Source organism: Esox lucius, chromosome 23 (genome assembly GCF_011004845.1).
Source record: "Esox lucius isolate fEsoLuc1 chromosome 23, fEsoLuc1.pri, whole genome shotgun sequence".
NCBI lineage: Eukaryota > Metazoa > Chordata > Actinopteri > Esociformes > Esocidae > Esox > Esox lucius.
Window position 1 is genome coordinate 2,373,880 of NC_047591.1, and position 9,649 is coordinate 2,383,528.

Sequence of the window (9,649 nt, forward strand, 5' to 3'; positions counted from 1 at the left end):
ATCAGTGTTTTTGTCAATTTGAGGTGCTAGTTCAACCCAGAACAAGCAATGACACTGAGGTGAACCTCTATTTTGGAATTAAATTCTATAGAAATACTCTGTTATTCCTCTGATAGGAGCAGCTGGGGACATAATTACATCTTTTAAAAAACAGTGCCATCTGTGGTCAAACATTCTAGCAGCTGTAACAGGGTCTTGTTTGAAGAATGCAAATTTTTCAGACAAAATGAGTTCTTGTTGATGCAAAGGTTTTGTCATCATTTCTGGCCAGTGCATGTCATCAGAAGAAAATGAACAAAACCAAGTAGGATGTCACGAATCCCTCCGGTGCAGGTGATCCCCCGTTGCACCGGCTCCGGAGGTCTACGTCACCAGCCTTTTAGGCACCACTGTTCCGGCTAATCACTTTCACCCCGGACTGTCCCCATATTGTCGCCCACACCTGTTTCCCATTCTCACTGATTTTCATGCCTATATATATGGCCCTGTTTCCCCAGTGCTGTGTTGGTTATTATTTCCATGTTACCGTGCAGTGAGTACGACTATTCTATCCGTATTGTATCATTCTGGCTTCCGTGTGTTCTGTTTTGGAGGCTTTACACCTCACTTTACTTTGGCCTTGCCCAGTCAGTTTTTTGACGTGCTTTGAGTTGGGTTACAGAAACCCGTACCACATTTCCTGCGGTTGTCTCCAATCCCTACAACACTGTGACATAGGAAGTTGTCTTATCATATCCCAAGTTGTCTTATAATAGCAAATACCTTTTGGGCAGATTGCTAAAACAGTGGTGTTCCACATATTGGCTGTAAGAACTTGTAGCCTTCATCACTTTGCAATACTTTTTTTAAGGAATGTGGATCAGTTAACATATTGGCCAGGTCAGTGTTATGTATGTCTTGTCCTGAACCTTTTCTCATTGCTATAGACACATTGGATAGAACATGTTGCACTTCTGATATGCATTGGGCATAAAATATAAAATCTGTCCTTTGTATGTAAGCTTGCGTTTCAGTTAAATGCGTAGCATGAAACCATTCTCGTCATTTTAAGGGAAAACGTTTGTTACTTGATCTACATTAGATGGTACACAAACAACATGTCCATGACAACCATTTTGCCCTCCTTATGGTAATGCTAACAGTTTCATAAATGGTATGTGACTTGCAATCATGTGTTTCTTGAGTGAATTGAAACACTTTAACCCAGAAGGAATGGGTTAACCCAGAAGGAATGGGTTCCTTCTGGGTTATTAACAACACTTTCTTGAGGTATTTTACCATATCAGATTTTTCTTTTTATCTGAACATAACCCAAAATCTAACCCTGTTCTGTTATTTGTGTTTTATTAATGTTTTTATTTGCCTTAAAATATTGTTGAAAAATAAATGGCAATTACTTGAAAAGGGTTTCGTGCTTTTTGCACATAAAAGCTGCAGTAATCTGATGATTTGCTCCACACCACCCAACTTTATCAAAATGTTGCAGAAACCCTGAGGAGGGTATATCTGCAGGCCGCTAGTCGGGGGTGTAACTTAATATGTGGGTTCCTTAATATTAAGTTATTCCCATTGACGTTTGCTATCGGTCTGGTGTTTTTTATTAAGTGCATGCGTTTTGAACGAAGAATTACAGAGATGTCGGTAGGGATAATTAACGTTTTCACAACGATCGCTAATCTACTAAATTCTTTGAATCTGAGATTCGAATAGCTTGCCAGTGATAGAACACAGAAAACACGACAACCCTTCAGTGTTGCCAAAATAGCGACTTTGTCGCTAGATTTAGCGACTTTTTTTCAAAAAAGCGATTGGAAACGTGTTCTTACTCTTCTCAACGAGTAGCGGGTGCCGCCGTGGGCTAAATGTGTATTTTTTTTCGAGCCTTTTGATTTTGACTTAAATAGCGCCCCCTTTTTTGATTTGTTCTTTGTTTTTTGCTCAGGTGATTATTTCTTGTACACAGACAACATTTGTAAATACGCATGTATATTATTTTCCCCAATTAGAGTTTTGTATGTAAAAAATAAAATAAATAATCCATTCATGATGCTGATGGGAAATTATGCAAATTAGGCGATGACGTCATTTAGTGACTTCTAGCGACTTTTAGGACCAAGCGTGCCGCACAAGCCCTGAAAAGTGAAGCCAAAACGTCTCGATCGCCCCCTGGTGAGTGGTCCCAGTATAGGTCATAAACCCCGCCCTCCCCATGTTATTCAATGGGACGCGAGACCAACTAAACAATTAAATTACCCTTCAAATATATTTTTTCCGAAGCTGGTTTCTGTCATTTACTGTAGTTTGTATCACGCTAATGTAAATTCAAGAGTTTGTTTTTAAAATAAGTTTGTTTTTAGTTAGTTATTTAATGCTCTAAAAACGGTGGTGTGACGTCGTGATTCACAGCTGTGATTGACAGCTATCTGAGCCGAGGAGCCACTGAATCTTCGGAGGACTGAGGAGATTGGAACTTTACATTTAATTTCTAAATTTCTATAATTTCACACGGACATAATGGGTTGTTCTGCAGTACATTGTGCTAACCGATCTGGCATTTCCAATCGATCTTTGAATTTTTTTCGGTAAGTTAAATTTATAAGCTATTTAATTAGTAAATACATGTAATGGGCTAGCTAACGTTACCTAAAAGACAACAAGCCTCGTTAATAGCCATGTTAATAGCTAGCAGGTGATCGTTAGCTAGAAGTTACCAATTATTTTTGTATTAGGCCTATTCTAAATTAAGGTTAAACATGATGTAAGTTAGGCTATAACATATCGTCTAGGTTTAACAAGCAAAGGTTGTACTGTACTTGGACTTGCGATTGATTACGGTATGCGCATTCTGCGAGGGAGAGTGAGGGCGGGGCACAGGGGTGGGGCCGTTGATTTCGCGGCTTTAGGGCTTTACTTCCTTCTCGCTACTGCGCATAACTACTGCGCAGAACTGGTCCCAAGATCGCTATCTGCGCAGACGCAAGTCCAAGATGTCAGCGTCGTATCAGGACACTGGTGGCTTCATTTTTCACCAATGGAAAAGAGCGAAAGGGCGTCGTCCATTATATATACAGTCTATGTTTAGGACAGGCAATAGCGACTTTCCTTAATGAGGAGTTGGCAACACTTATAGCTACGTTTAAAGAGAGTTAGCGACGCGACGAGGAAGGCTACTTGTTAGTTAGCGAGCTGTAGTTAGTTAAGGTACGTTATAACTATCTGAAGTTGTAGTGTACAATGCCTATTAATTAGTCAGCGTTTTGTGCCTAATACGTTTTGGTTTTGCTACCTTTACAATGTAAACTAATTAGCTCAAGCAATTTATAATTTTTCATGCTTTAAAATGTGCATAGTTAGTTAACATATTTACTCGTTTGGCAGCATGTTACGATACTGAAGTCAGGCACAGATCCTGTAGCTGTGTGCTGCTCAAACTCAGGACTGTACAACTGTCCCTTTTGTTTAAAGAAATCACATGCAGACTATGCAACTGTTGTGACCCACCTTCAGAGTCACAATAAAACAATGATACAGGATGGGGGTATGTGATTACTCCATTTGGTTATGATCATGTCATGTGTGATAATATTACTTTGTTTATATAAAGAACCAATCTAGAATATGTCGACTTGTGAACTGATGTATACAGACATTGATTACTATTCTTTCATTACATATACATTTAAGTAATTGTTGGGTTCAGTTCACCAAACTTCTATATAGTCTATTTTGTCTAATGAGAAAGAACCACACCAAGAGTCAGAAAGACGTTTTAGAAGTCACTTCTGCAGAAGGGAGAGAGCCGTTGATCTCCACTGAGCCAGGAACGAGCCTGACATGTAGGATTCAACTCAGCCACTCACACTTCTCCATGGGTGGACTCGTTTTTATTTAGAAGCACAGCGTTCAGTAGTCATAACACACATGTCCTTTTCCTCTTGGTTATCTCTAGTTGTTATTGCATACTGGAACATCTTGTTATTGCTCAAAGGTTGTACTGTCTCTGAGCGTTATAGGTAGGAAGCATGTTGTTTCATATCTGACAGTAATGAAAACCACATAACTGTTTCAATTGGAACATGTTATTCTAGGCTTATACTGAACGTAATTTAGATAGACTTGGTGAAAGGCTTTCACAATGATTGAGACAGATCCTATATGAAACATTAACTTCTTACAGTAATATAGCAGATGCTTTTATTGTGGAAATCAAAGACAAAATCCTTGTGTTGCAAGTGCAAGTTGAATTTTTATTCTCAATCAGAACCAAAGAAAATTCTTAATGAGTGGACATCCATTCTTATCACTTAACAGTTCACTAAAAAAGTGTTAGAGTAAATATTTATTCTTTGAATCACATGTTGCTCTAATCATTACAATGCGTAATCCTTTTTCAGGTTTTGATATATATGTGTGGCTTGAGCTGTGGTAAAGGAGACCATTTCCACTGCTGCTACTGCCATCAAACATTGATTCTAAGAAAGCAGTTAATCAAACACTTGGCAAGATGCAGTACCCCAACCACAACAACCAACACTACCCCATCTGTTATGCCTCACCTGACCCCAAACACAACAACCAATACCACCCCATCTGTGATGCCTCTCCTGAACCCAACCACAACAAGCAACACCACTCCATCTGTGATCCCTTTCCTGAACCCAACCACAACAAGCAACACCACTCCATCTGTGATCCCTTTCCTGAACCCAACCACAACAACCAACACCACTCCATCTGTGATGCCTCTCCTGACCACAACAACTAACACCACCCCATCTGTGATGCCTTTAACCACTCCAATAAACCACTCCAATTTTCCTCTAGCAACAGATCAAGCCCCCAGAGTTTGTAAAACCAAGGTTAGACAAGTGCAATGCACTCTCTGCGGTCAGTTAGTAAACAAAAATAATTTGTGTTCATTTAAAAAGAAGACATTCAACTAATGAACCAGCCCAACACCACCTTCCTTCCATCTGCCTGGAGGCAGTGGGATATTTGCAGTTGGGAAAGCTTTCAAAGGAAGAACAATCCCCCCCAAAAAAACATGGGGCAACAGCCACTCAGTAGTTTGTGAACTGGACAGTTGCCATATCGATTTAGATTTTGCAATGAGGAGTGGCATGGTGGCTTTTGATTGTATCCATGTGAAATCGCTAAGCTACTGCCCTCCAGCAATGAGTGAAGATATTACTCTGGACAAAAAGGTAATTAACGACATTGTCACTGCAAAGTGCTGTGCCTAAAACTCCAAGAAGAAGCTTTTTTTGCAAGGCCAGACCACCGAGAACTTGAATGTATCAGCAATTGAATCCCAGTTGGAGGTAAACCAAGATGATTGGGTGAAAAGTGATGCCAGAACACAAGTGTTTTACCCACCAAAGAACATACATCTTGTCAATTTTGTGAATTACTTCTATAATCACAAAAGAGCTCCAGCAGTCCTCCCGGCTGAAATATGTGCCTAACCAGAACATGCTGAAACACCTGCTACCAGAGGAGACCACATGTGCTCAATGTCCCAACAGCGTTGCATTAAGTGAGCCCATCATTTCATCAAAGGCAAAAATCCTCACATTTTGTGGCATAATGGAAAGTAAGATATGTTTTCCCTCTACTAAACAGATATAACAAATTATGCATTTCTAAACTACAAAAAACCACAATATTTTATTTTCAACAGATGTTACAACATACTGCAAATGTAGTGACCAGTGTGGCAGTATGTACAGGTATCAGGAATGGAAAGATGGTCTTCACAACTTTAATGACCATATTATTCTTTCCATACTGTGCCTATTCCTGAGGAATTCCCTACAGGCAAGTAGCATGTGTTATTGTAATTGTAATTATTTTATTTTCCTTGGATATTATTAACACATGTTGTTACTTCAGACTCTCACAGCAATTGGGAGAGCATTTGATGCACTTGAGTTAACGACGAACCAAAAGTTTCCAAATCATGATGACATTCTCCATGGATACATGCACTTTGAGGCCTTGACTCTGCATGAGTACACATTTTCTTGTGTGACTTGTGGCTTGTATTTACTACTTTTACCAATTCATTGAATATTCTTATGACAATGTGTATGTCCTCTTAAGTTGTCATCGAAATCTGTTTGTGGTGAAACCATGTTACCACAAATGGGCACCCTGGATAGGTCCTTACACAAGAGAATCCAGCACTGTGTTGAATACAGAGTTTGCCAAAGTCCAACCAGTTGTATAGGCAGCTGAACAGGTGGATGTGAATATAACAGAAGACAGACTCTGCAATGAGCTTATCAATCTCAAGGTTTGCAAACCATGAGTGCATCCTTAACATATGAATAGTCATTGGTTTTATTACTGTTGTGCAACCCTTGTTATGCCTCAATGTTTCAGATTGAAGCAGTGAGGAAGCTGTGTAAGGAGTGTGTTTTGGACTCTAAGGGTGGATATTATCCTGCGCTTGAGAGGTGAAATGAAAAGCCGTGCCACATATGACAGTCTTCCAAAAAGTTTGAAGGGCTTCAGGTGAGTTAGAAGTGAACATTTCAGACTGACATATATTACAGGTATTTAGAGGGAAACTGAGAGGAAAGGCACAGACAGTCGTCCGAGCCAGGGCTTGAACCCACTTTCGCTGGGGGATCTGCGAGATGTAATTTCTCTTTTACATTCTCACAATGTGCCAATGAACTGGACTATGTTGTATGCTGGCTCTGGGGACATGGAACATCACCTCTCTGTGGGGGAAGGAGCCGGAAATTGTGAGGGAGGCGGAGCGCTATCAGTTAGATCTGGTGGGGCTTACATCCACACACAGTCTCGGTTCTGGAACCGTACTCCTGGATAGGGGATGGACTTTATTCTTCTCTGAAGTTGCCCAGGGTGTGAGGCGCCGGGCGGGGGTTGGGATACTCACAAGCCCCCGGCTGAGTGCCGCTATGTTGGAGTTTACCCCAGTGGATGAGAGGGTTGCCTCCCTACGCCTACGAGTTGTGGGGGGGAATCTCTGACTGTTGTTTGTGCATATGCCCCGAACAGCAGTTCGGAGTATTTGGCCTTTTTGGAGACCCTGAATGGAGTCCTGTATGGGGCTCCAGTATGGGACTCCATAATTCTGCTGGGGGACTTCAACACACACGTGGGCAATGATGGAGACACCTGGAGAGGCGTGATAGGGAGGAATGGCCTCCCTGATCTGAACTTGAGTGGTCGTTTGTTGTTAGAGTTCTGTGCTAGTCATGGTTTATCTATAACGAACACCATGTTCGAACATAAGGATGCTCATAAGTGTACGTGGTACCAGAGCACCCTAGGCCGAAGGTCGATGATTGATTTTGTGATCGTGTCATTGGATCTGAGACCACATGTTTTGGACACTCAGGTAAAGAGAGGGGCGGAGCTGTCAACCGATCACCGTCTGGTGGTGAGTTGGGTCAGGGGGTGGGGGAAGACTCTGGGCAGACCGGGAAAACCCAAACGGGTAGTGCGGGTGAACTGGGAACGTCTGGAGGAGGCCCCCGTCTGAAAGATCGTTAACTCACTCCTCCGGCTGAGCTTTTCTGGCATCCCTGTGGAGGTTGGGGGCATTGAACCTGAGTGGTCGATGTTCAAAGCCTCCATTGCCGAAGCTACGGCAGGGAGCTGTGGTCTAAAGGTCTTAGGTGCATCAAGGGGCGGTAACCCTCGAACACCCTGCTGGACTCCAGAGACGGTTGCAGTGTACCGACAGACCTGAAGTGCTGCAACCTCTACTGTGAAAGAGGCAAAACAGCGGGTGTGGGAGGAGTTTAAGGACTTTCGGTCGGCACCAAGGTGTTTCTGGAAAACCGTCCGCCACATCAGAAGGGGAAAACGGGGAACTATCCAAGCTGTGTACAGTAAGGATGGGACACTGTTGACCTCAACTGAGGAGTTAATTAGGCGATGGAAGGAACACTTTGAGGAACTCCTAAATCCCACTAACACGCCCTCTATAGTGGAGGCAGAGCTGGAGGCTGATGGGGAAGCATCGTCAATCTCCATGGCAGAAGTCACTGAGGTAGTCAAACAACTCTGCCATTTCACAAAGCTCTGGGGATTGACTAGATCTGTCCAGAAATGTTGAAAGCTTTGGGTGTGGAGGGGATGTCTTGGATGACACGCCTCTTCAACATTGCGTGGGAGTCGGGGAAAGTGCCTAAGGAGTGGCGGACCGGGGTGGTGGTTCCCCTGTTCAAAAAGGGGGACCAGAGGATGTGTGCCAATTACAGGGGTATCACACTTCTCAGCCTCCCTGGGAAAGTCTACTCAAAGGTACTGGAAAGGAGGGTTCGGCAGATAGTCGAACCTCAGATTGAAGAGGAAAAATGTGGATTCCGTCCTGGTCGCGGAACAACCGACCAGCTCTTTACTCTTACAAAGATTCTGAAGGGGGCCTGGGAATATGGCCATCCAGTCTACATGTTTTTTGTCGATCTGGAGAAGGCGTATGACCGGGTCCCCCGGGAGACACTGTGGGAGGTGCTGCGGGAGTATGGGGTGAGGAGGTCCCTTCTGAGGGCCATCCAATCCCTGTACGTCCAAAGTGAGAGCTGTGTTCCAGGTGGGGTTTGGCCTCCGCCAGGGTTGCGCTTTGTCACCAATCCTGTTTGTAACTTTTATGGACAGGATATCGAGGCGTAGTCGGGGTGGGGAGGGGTTGCAGTTCGGTGGGCTGGGGATCTCATCGCTGCTTTTTGCGGATGATGTGGTCCTGATGGCATCATCGGTCTGTGACCTTCAGCACTCACTGCAGCCAAGTTCTGAGGCCATGGTTCTCAGCAGGAAACCGATGGAGTGCCTCCTCCGGGTAGGGAATGAGGCGTTACCCCAAGTAAAGGAGTTCAAGTATCTCAGGGTCTTGTTCGCGAGTTAGGGGACAATGGAGCGGGAGATTGGCCGGAGCAGCGGGGGCGGTATTGCATTCGCTTTACCGTACTGTTGTGACGAAAAGAGAGCTGAGCCGGAAGGCAAAGCTCTCGATCTACCGGTCAATTTACATTCCTACCCTCACCTATGGTCATGAAGGCTGGGTCATGACCGAAAGAACAAAATCGCGAGTACAAGCGGCTGAAATGGGTTTTCTCAGAAGTGTGTCTGGCTTCTCCCTTAGGGATAGGGTGAGATACTCAGCCATCCATGAGGAACTGGGAGTAGAGCCGCTGCTCCTTTGCATCGAAAGGAGCCAGTTGAAGTGGTTTGGGCATCTGGTAAGGTTGCCCCCAGGATGTCTCCCTAGGGAGGTGTTCCAGGCACATCCAACTGGGAGGAGACCTCGGGGTAGGCCCAGGACTAGGTGGAGATTATATTTTGACACTGGCCTGGGAACACCTCTGGATGCCCCAGTCAGCTGGCAAATGTGGCTCAGGAAAGGGAAGCTTGGGGTCCCCTGCTGGAGCTGCTGCCCCCGCGACCCAATACCGGATAAGCGGATGAAGATGAGATGAGCTGCTGAGGTGAAATCAGTTTCATATTCGAGATTCAACAAATTTGTTCCTCCATTCAGGCTCCCTTCCACATTTAGGGGCAGTGGGAGAAGAGTAAACCAGGTGATTGCTGAAATGTCAGAAGACGAATATAGTATAATTATGGACGCTCATCAACATCATTCCACATGCTAAATATTATACCAAATTGGAAA

General features: G+C 43.8%; 1 long non-coding RNA gene across 1 annotated transcript; it reads left to right on the forward strand.

Annotated features, from left to right (window-relative positions):
- The first annotated feature begins 6,255 nt into the window (after window positions 1-6,255).
- LOC109614972 lies at window positions 6,256-9,649 on the forward strand. The gene is made up of 3 exons (XR_002195984.2): window positions 6,256-6,295; window positions 6,385-6,516; window positions 9,515-9,649. It is a non-coding gene; the product is annotated as an uncharacterized LOC109614972 (long non-coding RNA).